The 20,561-nt window shown below is 38.0% G+C and overlaps 1 non-coding gene across 1 annotated transcript; it reads right to left on the bottom strand.

Annotated features, from left to right (window-relative positions):
- Nucleotides 1-1,731: 1,731 nt before the first annotated feature.
- On the bottom strand, nt 1,732-1,837 carry LOC122022132. The gene has a single exon (XR_006122865.1). It is a non-coding gene; the product is annotated as a small nucleolar RNA R71 (small nucleolar RNA).
- Nucleotides 1,838-20,561: the final 18,724 nt, after the last annotated feature.

The raw sequence follows: 20,561 nt of genomic DNA, 5'->3' as shown, positions 1-20,561 counted from the left end.
CGGCCGTGCCATCCTTGCACAACTGTGCCGCCGCAGCCGTGCCCTAGCCTATAAAAGGGTTTTAACCCTTTTCCTCAAGGGGGAGAGCTGGGAAGCGAGCCGTCAACAGGAGAATCACTCTAGTACTGTTCCACGCCGTCCAGGACATCGGTTCAGCGATCTTTCATCGCCACATCAACTCCAGAAGCAAAGGATTGGATCCGAAGATCACTCGTCGTCATTGGATAAGCATACTTCTTCTTTCTCCCTTCGTGTTTGAGAATTGTATGTTTAAATACATAATGTCTTCGGGTTTTTCTCCGACGTCTATGGAGTAGAGTCCTTGTTCTAGGATGAGGGAGTAATTATGGATTGGTTTTGATGTAAGACTCATATTATGCTTATATTCATTGGATGATTTCACTTGCTTTGTTTCGACTACTCGATCTCTATGTCGTGTTGATTGATTGTGTAGGAATTACCAACCTCGTAGAGGGAATCTCTTAGATTGTACACCCGAGGACCCTAGTGATAGGGGTAACCCGTTCACGGACATCTAGGGTACTTCCTTGAAAGGAGAGGCGACTCCTCCACAAGGAAGTAAGAGACCAAACTAAGCTCCTTAATTCTATCCTTGATAACATCAATCAGAGTTGTGTCCTTGTGATCTATCGAGACGCCCTAGTGACAGGGGTTAACCGTAATAGGATTTCATAGGGATCGTCTTTTTTGGTGCTTAAGGATAGTTGCTTTAGCTTCCGATGAATGCATACTGATGGACAATGAGTATAAGATAGTATGTGATACATCAATACCACCACAATGAAACCGAATTCCTAGAACTCTTCATAAACTAAGTTGATTACTTCTCGTTGCTAGTTCTCATTTCCGCTTCCTAATCTCTTTTCTTAGATTACTTACAACCATCGATAGTGTAGCTAATCCTAAGTGTGTCATCACTAGTGCTTACAACCAGTCCTCATGGGATTGATAATCTTTATTACTGACGACGAATCCGTGCACTTGTGGAAGCGTAAAAAGTTTTTGGCGCCGTTGTCGGGGATTGCATCTATAACATTAGTGATAATCATACTAGATTAGACTATACTTTGTTTTCTTTTCCTTTATCTTTCCTTTATTTTGCATTTAGAGATAAATAATTTTATTCTTGTTTTTCCTTACCTTCTGCAATTTTATTAAAACGCCAAAAATAATATTATTTCATTTCTTCTTCTTTACTATACTTCATATTTTGTTTTTGCATGCGAAAAGCTAATCTTTCAGGACCACTTCTACCGTTCGATCCAGAGATCGATAGGACTTACTTGAGAAGAAGAAACCTACAGAAAGCATTTCAAGCAGCACAAGAATCTTCAGAGATGGCTGATAAATTGTTGAAGGATTACACAACACCTTATGCACGAGGGGTTAGGTCTAGCATCACTCGACCGTCAATCGAAGCTAACAATTTTGAAATCAAGCATGTAGTAATTCACATGGTTCAGCAGAATCAATTTGGAGGAGGACCGCACGATGATCCAAACCACCACTTAGAGCTTTTCTATGAGATCTGTGGTACTATGAAAGTGAACGGAGTCCCTCTAGAATCAGTAAGGTTACTGCTCTTCGGATTCTCCTTGAAAGATAGAACCAAGTAGTGGCTAAATTCCCTTCTAACAAATAGCATTACATTTTGGGAGCAGTGTGAGCAGAAATTCCTAGACAAATTCTATCCACCAAGCAAAACTGCTCATATGAGGAATCTGATTGCAAGCTTTAAACAGATAGACTCAGAATCATTATTTGAAACCTGGGACAGATTCAAAAGTATGTTAAGACAGTGCCCCCATCATGGCCTTGAGAAATGGTTGGCTCTATACACCTTTTACAATGGAATCAATTATCACACGAAGGTATCCCTCGATTCTACAGCAGGAGGAGCACTGATGAATAAGAGCCTTGATGAGGCTAAAGAGATCATAGAGAATGTGACACAGAATCACCATTAGTGGGCATCAGAAAGATCTGGTGGTTCTTTCTCAGGGAATTTAATAAAAACGTCAGGAAAATTCGACGTAGATGCAGTCACTCTCATGTCTGCAAAGCTAGACGATCTGACCAAGAAGTTTGAGGCCATGGGAAATAACAACAACACGGTCAATGCAATAGTTTGTGTTTGTGAAACTTGTGGAAGTACAGATCATGCTCAAGATACTTGCCCCCTAGGGCCAATACAAGCACAGATAAACCAACTTGAGCAGTGTGATGCGATAGTCAGCTACAACCAAAGGCAAAACAATCCGTACTCCAACACATACAATCCAGGTTGGAGGAATCACCCAAACTTCTCATACCAGAACAATCAGGACCAAGGGCCAGCAAAACAAAGTTATCAACCTGAACAACAGAGCTACTCACCTGGGCAGCAGAGCTACTCATCTGGACAATAGACTTTTTAACAACAACCTTCACAATTGTTTAGAATTGAAAAGATGCTTGAAGAAGATCTCTCAGAGCAGAAAGAGATGAAGAATGAGATCAAGTTGTTAACTTAAAGAATGAAAAATTTTGAGAATCATCAAAAGATGCAAGACAGCCAGATAGCCTAGATAGCCCAGTCCATCTCAAGAGCACAGGGAGCATTTCCAGGGAAGCCAGATATAAATCCAGTGGAACACTACAACCACATCGAGCTGAGGAGCGGGCGAACTGTGGGAGACCCCCAAATCATTACTCAAAAGGGACCTGACTCAGAGGAAGAGCCCTCTCCCCCAATGCCCAATCAGACCCAAAATAGGGATGGAGAGGAGGTTACTAAGAAAGTTAAAGGAGCTCTTCAAACTCCCCCACAAAGTCAGACGATTCCTTTCCCTCAGAAACTGATAACCTCCCAGAAGGATGAAGAGTTCAACCGATTCCTGAAAAAAATTAAGGAAATTTGTGTAGAAGTACCATTGATAGATGCACTATTGGTTGCTACTGGGAATATCGTACCGGTTCCCCTGTACAAAAAATTTTGTACAAGTCCTGAACCTTTCCTAACAACCTATTGTGTTCTTTAGAAATTAAACTTGGAATCACAAACAGAACTTACTATTATTGATTTCAAATTCGACTTATCTGTTTTTAAAGGTTTAGACTTGGATCTCAAACGATGCTTAACAGTATTAATCCAAATCCACCTATGTTACAAATTTGATTAAATATTTATTTCAAAGTTTGACTTCTAAGTCAAACGTGGCGAGGCACTAGGTCTTCTTGGGTATGGGATCATCGACCACTACCTAGACAAAGCCTTACAAAGAAAACCAATATTTAATCTCCTTATAGTAACCCTAGGTTTAACCATTAAGAACAATCGAATCACAAGTTTGAAAAACAAAAGAAACACAAAATCGAAAACATAAATTCGATAGCCTAGATTCATTAACCTCTTGTGTTTGGTATTTCAAGATTTAAACAAAAGTATGAACTAGTTATGATGCGGAAACTAATAACTAGTTATACCTTTTGTAGCTTATAGACCTCATGATCTTCTGCCGTATTCCTCTTCTAATCTCGGACGTTGTGTGGGCGACGATCTACCGAGACGAGAATCCACCCAAGCTTCCTTCTTCTCTTTGCAAGTTTCGGCCACCACCAATTTTCAAGAGATGAAGAACTTTCGGCCACCAACCAAGCTCCAAGGGATGCTAAGAAACAAAGCCTCCTATGTCTCCTTCTTCCTCTAACAAGATCTGACCACCACCAAACTCCTAGAGATGAAGATGCCGCCGACCACACAAGGAAGAAGAATAGGAGAAAAGGAGGAAGAGAGGGCCGGCCACACCACCAAGAAATAGAAGAGAGGAATAGTAGATTATGTGTTATGAGGTGAGACACCTCTACCCTCTCTTTTATATTTCTTGGTCTTGGCAAATAAGGAAAGTTTTATAAATAAAATTTCCTTATATTCATTGCCAATGTTTAAGAAGGAAAATTTAATTAAAATTTCCTTATCAGACCTCTAATGGCCGACCACCTTATTCCCTCCAAACAAGGAAAGTTTTAATCACAAAATTAAAACTTCTTAATTTGTTTCTGGAAATTTTTAAAATGAAAATTTTTCTTTAAAAATTCCCTTCATGGTTGGTCATAAAAGGAAATTTTTTATAAATTAAAATCTCTCTATTAAAACATGTGGATGATTAGAAAAAGGAAAGTTTTCTCCAAAATTAAAATCTTCCTATTAACTGCAAATAAGGAAAGATATCAAATCTTTCTCTTAATCTTTTGTAGAAAACCATAAAAGGAAAGATTTATAATTTTAAAACACTCTTTTAAAATCATGAGGATGGTTACAAAAAAAGAATGTTTTATCAAAAATTAAAATCTTCCTTTTAACTACAAATAAGAAAAGAAATCAAACCTTTCTCTTAATCTTTTGTAGAATGCTATAAAAGGAAAGATTTAAATTTTAAACTCTCTTTTAAAATCATGGTTTCCACATAAGAAAAGATTTAAAAAAATTAAAATCCTTTTATTGTGTTGTGGCCGGCCACCTAAGCTTGGGTTCAAGCTAGGGCCGGCCACCTCTTGAAACCAACTCACCTTGGTTTGTCCGGCCCTAGCTTGGGCTCCATGCTAGGCTTGGCTGACCACCTTAAGGTGGGTAAGAAAGTGGGTATAATACTTTATAAATACGAGGCTACGACAGGGACCGAGAGGAAGAATTGGTTTTGGTCTCCCGATGAACTTGAGCTTCCCGTGTTCACCCCGAACACCCAACTCAAGTTCATCAATAATAACTCATTCCACTAAAGAGTTATTATTGAACTACCGCACCAATCCCATATTACTATATGGGCTCCTTCTTACCATGAGTGTGTAAATCTCTCTGTGTTTAAGATATCGAATGCCCACTAATTAAATGAGTTAATGACAACTCATTTAATTAATATCTAATTCTAAAAGTAGTACCACTCAACCTTATTGTCATATCGGACTAAGTCCACCTGCAGGGTTTAACATGACAATCCTTATGAGCTCCTCTTGGGGGCATTATCAACCTAGATTACTAGGACACAGTTTCATTCTATAATCAACAACACACCATATCAATAATATCATTTCCCAACTTATTGGGCATATTGATTTATCGAACTAAATCACACCCTTTGATAAATCAAAGAAATGAATATTAAGTATATGTGCTTGTTATTATATCCTGATTAAGAGCACACACTTTCATAATAACAAAGGTCTTGTTCTTTTATTCAGTCAGTATAAAAATAACTTACCTTAAATGGTCCAGTTCAATACACTCTGAGTGTACTAGTGTAATTTTATAGTCAAGATAAACTAATACCAAATTACACTACGACTATTCCATTGGATTGTTCCTATCCATCTTAGTCGTGAGCAACTGTTTATAATTTATAAAGAATTGATAACATGATCTTCTGTGTGTGACACCACACACCATGTTATCTACAATATAAATTAATTGAACAACTACACTTAGCTTATAAATGTAGATATTTGATCAATATGATTCTTATTTCTAAGTAAATGTTTATACAAAAAGCTAGGTTTTTAGTATACATTCCAACAATCTCCCACTTATACTAAAAGACTATGTTGCCATATACCTTGCCATACATCTGATTCCCAACCCTTCAACATGCCCATCAAAAGCTCTTGCCTTAAGGGACTTAGTGAAAGGATCTCTCAAGTTATCACCTGATGCAATCTAGGCAGCAACAACTTCTCCTCGTTATATGATATCTCGTATTGGGTGATACTTACGCTTTATTGTGTTTACTTGCCTTATGGACTTATGGTTTCTTCGAGTTTGCTATTGCACCACTATTATTACAATAAATTGTAATAATTTTTGGGCAAACCAAAAATCATGTCTAAGTCCATCATGAAGTTTCTGAGCCATATAACTTCTATGGATGCCTCAGAGGCTGCCACATACTCAGCTTCTATGGTGGAGTCCAAAAAATATCTATGCTTAACACTCCTCTATTGTTATGGCTTTACCTCCTAAAGTAAACACAAAACCTCGAGGTCGACTTACTATTGTCCCTATCTGATTGGAAGTCAAAATCTGTGTAACCTATAGGGATCTGCCTTGAAAAATAGCATATAATCTCTAGTCCTTCTCAGGTACTTTAATATATACTTTACGGCAGTCCAGTGTCCTAGTCTTGGGTTACTTTAATATCTACTAACCATGCTCACGGTAAAATAGATATATGGTCTTGTGCATAGCATACATTATGCTTCCTACAGCTGAAGCATAAGGAACTACCTTCTATTTCTTTTGATGTCTTCGGAGACATCTCTTTAGATAAAGCTACTCCATGCCTGAAAGGTAGAAAAATCTTTCATGGAGTCTTGCATGCTAAAGCGAGCTAGGATAGTATCGATATGAAGCTCGGGATAAGCACAACATTCTTTTCTTGTGATCCCTTATTACTTTGATCCCGATAATATGTGCGCATTCTCCCAAGTCCTTCATATCAAATTTCTTGGACAACCATACCCTTACTTCCGACAACATTTTGATATTATTTCCAACTATAAAAAATGTCATCTACGTATAGTACAAGAAATACGACTACGTTTCTATCACACTTCTTGTATACACAAGACTCATCTGGACACTGAATAAATCCATACCGGATGTTCCAAGACCTTGAAGCTTGCTTCAGTCCATAAATAGATCGATGGAGCTTACATACAAGATGCTCTTTGCCCTTTTCAATGAACTCCTTTGGTTGCTTCATATGGATGCTTTCTTCAAGACTTCCATTAAGGAAAGCTGTCTTGACATCCACTTGCCAAATCTCATAATCCATATGAGCAGCAATAGAAAAAAGAATCTGGATATACTTAAGCATGACTATTGGTGAAAAGGTTTCCTTTTTCAACAAGACTTGCTTTGAAAGTTTCCACCTTCCCATCTGTCCCTCTTTTTCTATTGTAAGCCTATTTACACTCAATGACTTTTACACCATTTGGTGATTCTATAAGCTCCCAGACATCATTAGAATACATAGATTCTACTTCTGTATTCATTGCTCTTTGTCAAGATGCTGCATTTTTATCTTGGAGCGCTTCGTCATATGTCCAGGAATTAGGTTCATATTTACCAGGGATCTAGTCCAAAGACTTTCCCAAAACATGAATCTTTTAGGTTACCTAACAACCCTTCCACTACGACGAGGCACTGTCTGTAATTGTGCATCATTTGTGACTCGTGTTATATCATGGGAGTTATTGGATTATAAATTGCCAACCAACGTACCAGAACTGATAACTTCCCTATTTTTCTTGATAACAACCTTGTTATCAAAATAGACAGAATATCTATCCTTAAATAGTTTTAGTAACTGAAATCAAGTTCTTTCTAAAATTTGGTACATAAAGACAATCAATATTTTATTCCTTTCAAAGGATAAACATCTCCCACTATAACAGCTGCTACTTTTGTAGCGGTGCCCATGTAGACGGTATTTCCCCTTTCATATAGTTGTCAAGTTTCCTAGAACCCCTGCAATGAATTACAGACATGATCAGTGGCTTCCGTATCTACACAACAGGTATGGGTAGATAACACCACTAAACATGTTTCAACAACTAATGAATAAAATACAATTTTATTGTTCTCATTTCTGAGATGATAGTTCACCTTAGAGTCCAAGTTTTGTTTCCAATTATAATTGGGACTACTAAGTCTATTCTATAGTATAATAGCTAGGGGATTGACAAACATTTGAAATCCTAAGAATCCCAAAAATATTTGGTCAAGACCAACACCTCAAAATCCCCGTGAATTTTGTATGTCACGTTAGTGTGGACGTATACAAATTCAATTTTGAAGAGGAGATTTTATCCATTAATTTTATTATCTCGTCAACCTAACTTTATAACAAATAAAATTAATAGTTGGTCTGTCTTTGATCAAATATTTGGTCAAAACTTTGAATTTAAAATAATATTGATTCCTTAAAACAATATCATTTAAATTCACCAACACCTCAAACACCGTGAATTTTGTATGCCACGTTAGTGTGGATGTATACAAATTCAGATATTTGTAAGAGGAGGGTCTTACCCATTAATTATCTTGTCAACCTAACTTTATGACAATTAATAGTTGGTTTTCCTTTGGTCACACAAATAATAACAGTGACTCCGTTGGGGAGGATACTATTGAATGTGCCTAAGTGTATATCATTACTTGATTACTTATAGGATTGCGCTCCTTCACCTAGAGAAGATCACACAAACCTAAACAATTTCCTATAATTACCCATAAAGGAAGTTTGATCTAGTGATCCACAATCAAACTCATCTGTTGTGGAGGAAGGTACTCAGAGCCAGCATGCAAGTTTGAATGTATCACCTACAAACCAGTAATTATAAAGGAAGTTTGATCTAGTGATCCGTAAATAAACTCATCTGTTGTGGAGGAAGGCACTCAGAGCCAACATACAAGTTTGAATGCATCACCTACAAACTAGTAATCATTCATAAAGGAAGTTTGATCTAGTGATCTGCAAAAGAACTCATCCGTTGTGGAGGAAGGCACTCAGAGCCAACATGCAAGTTCGTTGCATCACTTACAAACCAGTAATGGAGACCGTGGAATTTATTTATAAATCCCTCTCCCACTTAGTTATTTAAGGTGAGGAATTTTAACTATGCAAGCATACATCACATGCACACAATAAATAAAAGCAATAAATATGGGAATTAACTTTCCAACTATTATGACTTCTTCCATCACTGTCCTTCGTATGCTGCCAACCCTAGGGTTCATGTCATCGAGTCCATCAAGCTTCCTTTTCTGCTGCTCCTCTGGTCCTCCAATAGTACCACGCCTTGCAAGGATACGATCTGTGACAAAAATAGAATTTTACATATATCGATCCTATATTTCACAAGGGAATGTACATAAAATCTAGATCAAACAAAAAAGTAAAATCCTAGGGCTAATACAGCTCCTGCTGTATTTAATAAATACAATCATGCACACACATAAAATTCCCTTGATATGTCCAAGGGTCCAATCACACTCAATCAGATTAAGTCATAATAGTTGGAGTTTGCAACCACAGAGTTAGCATATCCTACTATTATCTTACCTAAAATATGTATGGTATGTGCATAACTAAACTGAAAACCAAACACACAGAGGCAAACCCTAGCTCTGATACCAATTGTTGGTTGCTACAGGGAATATCGTACCGGTTTCCCTGTACAAAAAATTTTGTACAAGTCCTGAACCTTTCTTAACAACCTATTGTGTTCTTTAGAAATTAAACTTGGAATCACAAACAGAACTTAACATTATTGATTCCAAATTCAACTTATCTGTTCTTAGAGGTTTAGACTTGGATCTCAAACGATGCTTAACATTATTAATCCAAATACACCTATGTTACAAATTTGATTAAATATTTATTTTAAAATTCGACTTCCAGGTCAAACGTAGCGAGGCACTAGACCTTCTTGGGTATGAGATCATCCACCACTACCTAGACAAAGCCTTACAAAGAAAACCAATATTTAATCTCCTTATAGTAACCCTAGGTTTAACCATTAAGAACAATCGAATCACAAGTTCAAAAAATAAAAGAAACACAAAATCGAAAACATAATTTCGATAGCGTAGATTCATTAGCCTCTTGTGTTTGGTATTTCAAGATCTAAGCAAAAGTATGAACTAGTTATGATGTGGAAACTAATAACTAGTTATACCTTTTGTAGCTTATAAACCTCACGATCTTCTGTCGTATTCCTCTTCTAATCTCGGACGTCGTGTGGGCGACGATCTACCGAGACGAGAATCCACCCAAGCTTCCTTCTTCTCTTTGCAAGTTTCGACCACCACCAACCAAGCTCCAAGGGATACTAAGAAACAAAGCCTCCTATATCTCCTTCTTCCTCTAACAAGATCCGGTCACCACCAAGCTCCTAGAGATGAAGATGCCACCGGTCACACAAGGAAGAAGAATAGGAGAAAAGGAGGAAGAGAGGGTTGACCACACCCCCAAGGAATAGAAGAGAGGAATACTAGATTATGTGTTATGAGGTGAGGCACCTCTACCCTCTCTTTTATATTCCTTGGTCTTGGCAAATAAGGAAAGTTTTTAAAAATAAAATTTTCTTATATTCCTTGCCAATGTTTAAGAAGGAAAATTTAATTTAAATTTCCTTATCAAACCTCTAATGGCCGACCACCTTATTCCTTCCAAACAAGGAAAGTTTTAATCACAAAATTAAAACTTCCTAATTTATTTTCAAAAATTTTTAAAATAAAATTTTCTCTTTAAAAATTCCCTTCATGGTTGGTCATAAAAGGAAACTTTTTATAAATTAAAATCTCGCTATTAAAACATATGGATGATTACAAAAAGGAAAGTTTTCTCCAAAATTAAAATCTTCCTTTTAACAACAAATAAGGAAAGATATCAAATCTTTCTCTTAATCTTTTGTAGAAAACTATAAAAGGAAAGATTTATAATTTTAAAACTCTCTTTTAAAATCATGAGGATGGTTACAAAAAAAGAACGTTTTATCAAAAATTAAAATCTTCCTTTTAACTACAAATAAGGAAAGAAATCAAACCTTTCTCTTAATCTTTTGTAGAACGCTATAAAAGGAAAGATTTAAATTTTAAACTCTCTTTTAAAACCATGGCTTCCACATAAGAAAAGATTTTAAAAAATTAAAATCCTTTTATTGTGTTGTGGTCGGCCACCTAAGCTTGGGTTCAAGCTAGGGCTGGCCACCTCTTGAAACCAACTCACCTTGGTTTGGTCGGCCCTAGCTTGGGCTCCAAGCTAGGCTTGGTCGGCCACCTTAAGGTGGGTAAGAAGGTGGGTATAGGTGAGTATAATATATTATAAATAAAAGGCTATGATAGGGACCGAGAGGAGGAATTGGTTTTGGTCTCCCGATGAACTTGAGCTTCTCGTGTTCGCCCCGAACACCCAACTCGAGTTCATCAATAATAACTCATTCCACTAAAGAGTTACTATTGAACTACCGCACCAATCCCATATTACTATATGGGCTCCTATTTATCATGAGTGTGTAAGTCTCCCTATGTTTAAGATATCAAATGCCCACTAATTAAATGAGTTACTGACAACTCATTTAATTAATATCTAATTCCAAGAGTAGTACCACTCAACTTTATTGTCATGTCGGACTAAGTCCACCTGCAAGGTTTAACATGACAATCCTTATGAGCTCCTCTTAGGGGCATTATCAACCTAGATTACTAGGACACACTTTCATTCTATAATCAACAACACACCATATAAATAATACCATTTCCTAACTTATCGGCCCTATTGATTTATCGAACTAAATTGCACCCTTTGATAAATCAAAGAAATAAATATTAAGTATATGTGCTTGTTATTATATCATGATTAAGAGCACACACTTCTATAATAACAAAGGTCTTGTTCTTTTATTCTGTCAGTATAAAAAGAACTTACCCTAAATGGTCCAGCTCAATACACTCTAAGTGTACTAGTGTAATTTTATAATCAAGATAAACTAATACCAAATATACTACAACTATTCCAATGGTTTGTTCCTATCCATCTTAGCCGTGAGCAACTGTTTATAATTTATAAAGAACTGATAACTTGATCTTCTATGTGTGACTCCACACACTATGTTATATACAATATAAATTAATTGAACAACTACACTTAGCTTATAAATGTAGATATTTGACCAATATGATTCTTATTTCTAAGTAAATGTTTATACAAAAACTAGACTTTTAGTATACATTCCAACATGTACTGCACCAAATGTCAAAGTTCGCAAAGTTCTTAAAGGATATTTTATCTAACAGGAGGCAGAAGGGCGACTTCGAGACAGTAGCATTAACAGAGAATTGCAGCGCTCTACTTATGGTAAATATTCCACCAAACCTTCAGGATCCAGGAATTTTTTCCATACCGTGCAAAATTGGTCCTGAACTCATACCGAGAGCTTTCTACGACTTGGGGGTTAACGTTAGCCTACTTCTATACTCTTTATGTAAGAAGCTGGGACTCCAGAACATTAAACTGACTACTATGGCACTGCAATTAGCTGATCATCATGTACATACCTAATGGGAATAGTGGAAGATGTGCCAGTAGAAGTGTGTGGATGTATCGTTCTCACATATTTCATTATCTTGGATATGGAGGAGGATCCCAAGATACCGATCATCCTTGGAAGACCATTCCTTGCCACAGCTGGATCCATCATTGATGTGAAAAGTCACAAGTTATCCTTGGAGTTCAGCAAAGAAAAGATTGAATTTGATTTATCTGATTCCTCCATCTGCGACCCCTCTTCTCAGGGAAACTCTAGCAAGATCAACTTACATAAAGTCGAGGAGTGCAGTTTCCATGAAAGTTTCCCTCCAGCGAGCAATAAGAAATGCATTTGTCCTGCATGAGCACAACTAAAGGCGCAGACTAAAGCATTAACCGTAGGAGGAGAGCCGTGCTTCCACAGGTTTAGTCCACATTAACTAAAACGGGGTCGAGCTAAAGACCTAAAACAAGCGCTTCTTGGGAGGTAACCCAAGGGTTTTTCATTCTAGTTCGTTGTTCTTGTTTTAGTAAGTTTAGTTGAGTACTTTTATTATTTCTTTATTTTTGGATATTTGTTTTTAGGATGTGCAGAGCCTCCACAAGCTAGCCGTGAGCAATTCATGGCCGTGGAGGTGTCAGGGGAACCAAAATGGTGAAAGGCGAGTCTCCGTGTGAAGCCGGCAAAGGAATGAAGGCCACGGGCCGTGCAACCTTGCACGGCCATGTGGCCTATGCAGAGAAGAGAAGAACACGGGCCATGCCAATTGGCACGGTTGTGCGTGACTGCCAGAGAAGGAGAAGACTCAGGTCGTGCCAATTGGCACGGCCGTGCAACATGTGCAGAGAAGAAGGAGGAATGGGCCATGCCAATTGGCACGGCCGTGTGACCTTGGCCGAGGGGAGAAAAGAGGAGGTCGTGCTAATCGACACGGCCATGCAAAATCCCAACTAACCCGGCCGTGTCTATAAGACACGGACGTGCCCCTACCCGTGTGCACCACCTACTCCTCTAAAAGCCCTAATTTCCATCTTCTTCTATCCTAAAAAGCCTTCTCCTCCCCACTACACCTCATCAAACCCTCTAGAGCTCATTTTTGCTTAGATCTACATCTAGATCTAACACTTCTTCAAGCCACAAATCCGAAAAGAGAGAAGAAACTTCCCTATTTTTCCTTCCTTCTCCTCCTCTTCCATCCTCAAGACCCAGCTCCACAAGAAATTCCTCAAAACCTTGCACCATGTCGCAGATCTTGAAGAGACTTCATCGAGGAAGCGGTGGATCAGACGAAGGAGATGCACCGGGAGGCGACAAAGGCAAAGGGAAGGCATCTTCCTTCAAAAGGCAAAGGAATAAGGGTGGCACACGATGAAGGTAACGAAAACGAGTTCAATATTATTTTTAGAAATCATGAACAAAAAACTAGATATGATATCCTTGTCGCTAGAAAAATTACATGCACTAAATATATGGATCCCATTACTATGGATATGCTAGGAATTAGCGATGATGTAGATTGGATGATTAGTTCTTCAGATTGGAATGATATTATGTACGCTATTGTGCTGACTTACCCCCTCCTAGTCCTTGAAATTTTTAGCTCGATTGATGTTAAATTTTCTTCTGAGGATGACTATGTAGGGGTCATAACTTTTAGGATAATGAATAAAGAAGTTCGTTGGACTTTTAGTGATTTCAATAATTGTTTTGGCTTACCTATTGGTGGTGCCCGAGGATTCGATGATGAAATAAGATGGAATGAATTTTGGACGTCAATAACCGGATCAAAAGACCCTTATGAACCCTCTAGAGCCAAGGCATCCCGCATGAAAAACCCAACCTTTAGATACCTTCACCGAGTGATGAGCAAAATGATCTTTGGTCGAGGAGAGAGTGATGGGGTGGTTAGAAAGATAGAACTTTATTCTCTTTGGGCGATGTTGAATAAAGTCGATTTTGATTCCGGATTTCATTTCTTGTAAACTTTGTTGAGGGCAGCTAAGGCATCTTTGGGGATGATAGTGTTTGTTGGATTGATCACCCAAATAGCATTCAATCTGGGTTGTGAGATTGATGGATTAGAGGTGATTCATGGTAATGACAAAATCAATATCGATTCTTGTCTTGCTATGAAGATGATTTGTTAGGATGAGAATGAGTTTGCCTTCCCTAGGAACAATGGTATTCCATTACCCCTTCTTTGCCCCGAGCGCACTTCAGTTCACGACCCCACGAACTAGGTGATTACTGATTTACACCCCGAGACTGTACCCTCCATTATAGAAGAAATTGAGCACCACCAAGAGCCCTCATCATCAGGATTCCCGCAGCCTTCCGGACATCCGGAACCTCCTAGGCACTCTTTTGCATATGGCACGGGATCCTCTAGATTTGATTTTTCTGACTTCTGTGCCTCTTTAGACTCCCTTCATGAGAAGCAAAATACCCAACAGCGATTGTTGGAGAGTCGCTTCAAGTTATCTGACGACCAGTTTAGGGAGATACAAGATCATTTTCAATTTACTAGGGATTTCCATAGTCAGGTGACATGGTTCATTAAGGATTATAAGATTGACCATGAAAGAATGAGAAATTTTATGGATGATATAGATATCACTAGACAACAAGTAGATGCCCTTTATCAATATCATCAACACATTGACCATCTTCCTGGTATGCCTAGATTTCCCCCTGGCACACATCGAGGACCCCCTTATCCCCCATCCCCACCATCGTATTGATTTCATCGGGACGATGAAAAGTCTAAGTCTGGGGGGGTGTTGTGTCTGTCTGCACAACCTGAGTCGAGTCGAGTTTTCTTTTCTTTTTGTACTTTATTTTGTTTTGCATATTTTATTAGTCTATTTTGTTTATTCACATTTTACTAGTTTCATATTTTTATTTGCATCTCATTTGCACTTTGCTTTGTTTATTCGCATTTTATGAGATTCATATTTCTAGTTTTGAGGCATATTTGAGAACATCAAACCTTCTACTTTTTCTGCTACTTGTCCGATAGCAAAATGACTAGCATTTTCTTAGTTTATGTGTTGCCAAGATATTGTTAGTATTTTTGGTGTATCTCCTTTCTCTATCTCTAGTAGCATGAAATAAGCTAAGTATTATACGGAGTTTGGTATAAGTTTTGACCTAACCTTAAGGATCTTATTTACACTACACTTAAGTACTTAAGCTTGAATAGTAGATATACTTTTGGAATAGTTATGATTCATCCAAATTGTTTAGTACTTTTGTTCCCATAGTGATTTCTTATTTACATTTTGGTTACTAGATGACCTCGGATCATGAAAGAAAAATATAAATCCCAACATATGCATCCCGCATGTGTGATTAGTGATACACTATAGCACCACAAAAAATAAAAAAAATGATAATTCACCCCTTTGAGACCGAGTTAGGTTACTGGGGAAATGAATGTTATGTTTCTCTTGATTCTGAGAAGTTTCCTTTGAGACCTAGTGTAAATTAAGAAAAACGAACCAAGTATGTGGCAGGTAAGTGCCTATTACCGGGAACATTAGGAACTCAATTGTATGACGACTTAACTAGGAAAGAGAATTGAAACTTGAAGAGTTTGAGCTACTTATTGCACCAAGCACAAAGGACTTATTCTTAGGCCATACTTAGGTAACTCCACAATAATGCTTATCAATGAAACTAGCTGATATAGTTAGACGAATGCACTAGGGATTATGAAATACTGCCAGGTGTTCATGAACATAGTTTATAGCATTTTGCTTGAGGACAAGCAAAGGTTCAAGTCTGAGGGTGTAATGTGTGTAAATATTATGATCGTTTATGCATGTTTTAACGTAGATTCACTTGCTTTATACGTATACATTCCTTACATGATCACCTCTTTTCTCATGTATTCATCATATATACTCTTTTGTTCGGATATATGCTCTTTGTTTGATTTTGTGTTGATAGGGATAACTTTTGGAGTGAAAACAATGATTGTCGACTAGTGTTAGCCATTTCACATGTCACGTGGCACCCCAAACTGATAAATATTGAAACTCATTAAAATTAAGACAAACAAGTGTTGTAGTAACGAGTCCCAAGTCGTATTTTTCCAATGAGACTAGTGAATGTGTGTAAAAATTCTATAATTGACTCAAGTCCAATTCTTATATCAACAAGGTCAACTAAGTGCATCATTTGACTTAAAATTCAAATTGTTTTCATTTAATGCCTGCAAGATCAGAATCAAAGAAAGGTTCTCTCATATGAACATTATTCTCTTGCATCTCATTAAGCTCAATCAACTTCACAATCAAGCATCAACAACATTCATTCAACATTATTTAACCATATGAAATTAAGGTAAGCAATGAAAGCTCAAATGATTCATTCACAACTTGACTCAATGTCCTCCATAACAAACAGCAACATTGAACTGAAATTCATAATCAGAAACATCACATTAAACATTCAACAACTTAAACATTTTCACAATCAACAATAGATCCAAAGTAGAGAACTAAGACTAGCTAACTAAATAACCTAAACTAATTAAACTAATGTTAATCAGAGCATCTAATTCAAAACACAAACTGGTTAGCAAACTAATCTAGTGGTAAAACATGATTTAGATTGCAGTAATTCAAAGAAATCAGAATTGTAATGAAGTGTTCATAACAGAATTGTAAAGAACATGAAGTAAAGAAGAAATAGCAAGGAAAAGGGATCAGATCTTCCGATCTGAGCATATTCAAGTACAATTCAAAGTAAATTGCAAAGGAAATTAAACCCTAAACATTCCACAAACCCAATCCCGAACTCAACTCCTCCAATCTGGTGTAAAACAGAGCAACCTCTGGGAAACACCCTTCGAGCAACCAACTACAATTAGCCAAGCTTCCTTCTATTACCAGGGAATGCTCACAGCTCTTGGAGACCTCCCTCGAAGCTCACATTCGACTGATAAACTCACCATCCGAAGAAACAGAGGAGAATTATGTGATTTTGCAATCCAGATCAACCAGTCGAATCGACACAGGTTTGCTGTGGTATGGAAATCGGAAAAGGGCCAGTAGCTCCCGGAGACCTCCCTTGAAGCTCTAGTGGAAGCGAACAACGCCGATTTGGAACCTCTCTCGATCGGGTTTGCGGCAATGAAACAGAGCCCAATCGCGAACTGGAGACCTCCCTCGATCGCTCTCTGAACGCCGGAAAGTGAACGTCGGCCGCTTAGGATCGCTGTCGTTGAAGAAGAAGAAGCTCGGATCTAGTTTGTGGAAAGGGAACTCGGCCGCGAGGAAGAGGAAGATGAAGCTACTGTGGAAATGTCGCGAAGCCGAGCCCACTGTACACTGTACCTTCTCACGGTATTTAAACTCTCCCAAATCTGATCGGGCGGCTGATAATTCTCGAAGCTTGATCAACGGTGGAAAATAGCCAAAAATCCGATCCAACAGTACCGATCTTCATCTACGGTCCATATCTGCTCCTCATTAGGTCGGATGAGCCGGATCCTCAATGGATGGCTCAGATCTGTTTAATCTTCAATGGACAGTCCCAAAACACTCCAAGGCTTGATTGCTCTGTTTAGCCCTAGATTTGAGCCCAAGTGTGGCCTGATCTGATCGAGTCCAAAACCCTTTTGATGCCTACAAAATAAGAATCAAATATTAGCATCAAATACCGTGATAATTAGCTAAATTGTAATTAAGTCCAAGATCACATCCAATTTATGAAATGTAATGTAAATGTGAGATTAGGCTATGAATAAACCATCATAAGCATGCATTATGAATTAAAATAATATAGCTAAATCATGGTTATCAAATCCCCCACACTTAGTCTTGGGCGTCCCGTTCAAGTAAAGAAAACTAAAAATCCTAGTTAAATGGTACCCCCTAAACAAATTCCTAAACATGATTAGAAAATAAAGAAAGTAAACCATCTGAGATTATCACATTCCAAAATCTCAAACATTCATGGACTTAAAACTTTACTCTTGGTTAACCACATAATAATTTCCATCTATCATGAGTAAATTGAAATTGATTTCACACTAAAAACCTCACAAGATAAAATTTTTGTGGCCCTCATCCTACCTCACATGTAATCACAAAAATGGAGGGCACCCATGCTACTTGTGCTTCTTGCAATACCATATGCTTGCTTATCTTCTACTCTCTACCATGATCATGGATACAAATCACGATATGAAGGTTAATCATGAAGAAAAAAGGAAATATGAAAAAGTGTGCATTAAAGCATTTGTTACAAGAAAAGATAAGAAAAGGAAGAATTAACTCAAAGAAAAGATAAGAAAGAAAGCATGAGTTTTAGTTCTAGTGGAAGACATGGATACAAAAGAGTGCTATATAAATGAATATTTAGCCATACTTCCTTCTTCCTCCTTCATTCTGAAAAATCTGAATTCTAATTCTATGTCATGTCATTAACTCTCTGTTAGAGTTTAGCATCTTCACTTAAATTCAATTCCAACACTTCCCAATCCTTGGCACAAGACTGCACTTACAAATTCAAAACTGAACCTTCATTGCACTTCTTTAACTTGTTGTTTAACTTACTAATGAAACCAACTTAAAGTATTCTAGCAATAACAATTCAGCCTCAATTTTGGCTCTGCATTCACCATTCCAGAATTTGAATCATACAAAAATGAGTTCAAGAAAGAATACCACTTGACACCAAATCTATTGGAATCTACTTTCAATGAACCTCAACATGTGCCTATCTCCCCCACACTTGAATTTTTTTGCTCGTCTCGAGCAATGAAACTCAACAAGCTCAACCAACTCAGCAATTTAGCAATTTCCTACAACTTCACAAAATTTGGTACATTGCTAGATAATTTCACAGAATCTGTAAATGAATCTGCAAATTCCTACATTTACTGTCAACACTTGCTTCATCCTGATTATGTGTCAACTGTACATAATTTAGCTGCCAAATATCCCAATTCCTTTCCATCTAACTTCTCATGATCCTTCTCAAAGCATACTTCGCAGAATTCTAGATTTTTGTAATTTTTGCATGTTACAAAGCATTTTCCAGATAACACAGAAATACCCATTGAGCAGGAAGTAATTAAACATTTCTGCACACAAATTCTGCTTCTTAATTTGCATTTAATACTCTTCTAATTGAAAACTGCCAAAGATTTTCAGAAAATCAAAAATAAGAATCAGAGTTCAATTTATCAGTTATGGCAAATTTCAGATTCAGTTCCTTAAAATCAGAAACATCTACACTTAATGTTCCCATCACTGTGTTACTGATCCCACTATTCTGAATTGTTATGATGCCATCAATAATCAGAATTCAGATTCAGCTACACTTCCAACATTTTAACAAATTGGGTAGATTAAGTTCCTTGTTTTCAACTCCTAATCTTAAGTGAAAGGAAGTGCAAATACCAGGACATACACCAATTAGGCATACCACCAGTCTGATTCAAGATAATATCAAATTGCCAAGTAGAAGTATTTCGGCTGCATTGACTCTAAAACAGAAGGTATCAGACATATACGCTGTTGGATCGAGAAGCGCTAGGGGGGGTGAATAGCGCTCGCGGCTTTCACTCGGTTCGTTTCTCGAAATCGTAAAATCGTACGAGTAAAGCAGCGGAAAAGAAAAGTAACAAACAGAAAGAATGAACACGAGGATTTACTTCGTTTGGAGCTTATCTCGACTCCTACTCGAAGGCCCGCAGTCGTTGACCGCTTTCGATGGGCAACAACTATAAGATCGAAAATATTACAAGCTTAATACAATTTAGTGCAATAATAAAAATATACCGAACGACAGAATCTAAAGAAATGGCGCTCTGGGTCGTCGGGATCTTGAAACAGCATGTTGAGGTCGTCATGTAAGCAGCGAACAGGAGAAAGAGCTCTAGAAGATTGATATTTTGAAGAGCTTCTCATGACCTTCTTTTATAGCATGCTCAAGGCGCCTTAAAACCCATCCAAGGCGCCTTGAGTGAGCCGAATCAGCCACGGAGATAAGAGTTGAACTGGTCGAACCTTATCACTTGAAGGCACCTTCACTGATCTCCAAGGCGCCTTCAGCCTCTAGTCCAAGGCGCCTTGAGCTTCCTTCAAGGCACCTCCAACCCCTCTGGACAGCTGGCTTCGGCTTGCACCCAAGGCGCCTCCAAGCTCCATGGAGGCGCCTCGGACACTGTTCATCCGAGGTTAACTTGTGCTCCTTTGGTCCTGCAAAAGTGTTAGTCCCAAACACTTACCCTGCAAAACAAAGTTAGCACAAAACAACAGTAAATATGATAACAGAATATAATGACAGTCTCCGGACTATCCGGGTCTGACTTCGGATTTCCAACTGGAAACCCTAGGTCGACCCGACGCCTACTGTTCCCGCCACAGGGAATGCGTCCTCACCTACTCCACTCAGGAGATTTACCTGATGCCAGTGCGATCCTCCAGATCGACTGGACTTTTGCTCGGTGCACGATG

The sequence above is a fragment of the Zingiber officinale genome, chromosome 9A (assembly GCF_018446385.1).
Source record: "Zingiber officinale cultivar Zhangliang chromosome 9A, Zo_v1.1, whole genome shotgun sequence".
Lineage (NCBI taxonomy): Eukaryota > Viridiplantae > Streptophyta > Magnoliopsida > Zingiberales > Zingiberaceae > Zingiber > Zingiber officinale.
This window is presented reverse-complemented; position numbering and strand designations above follow the sequence as displayed.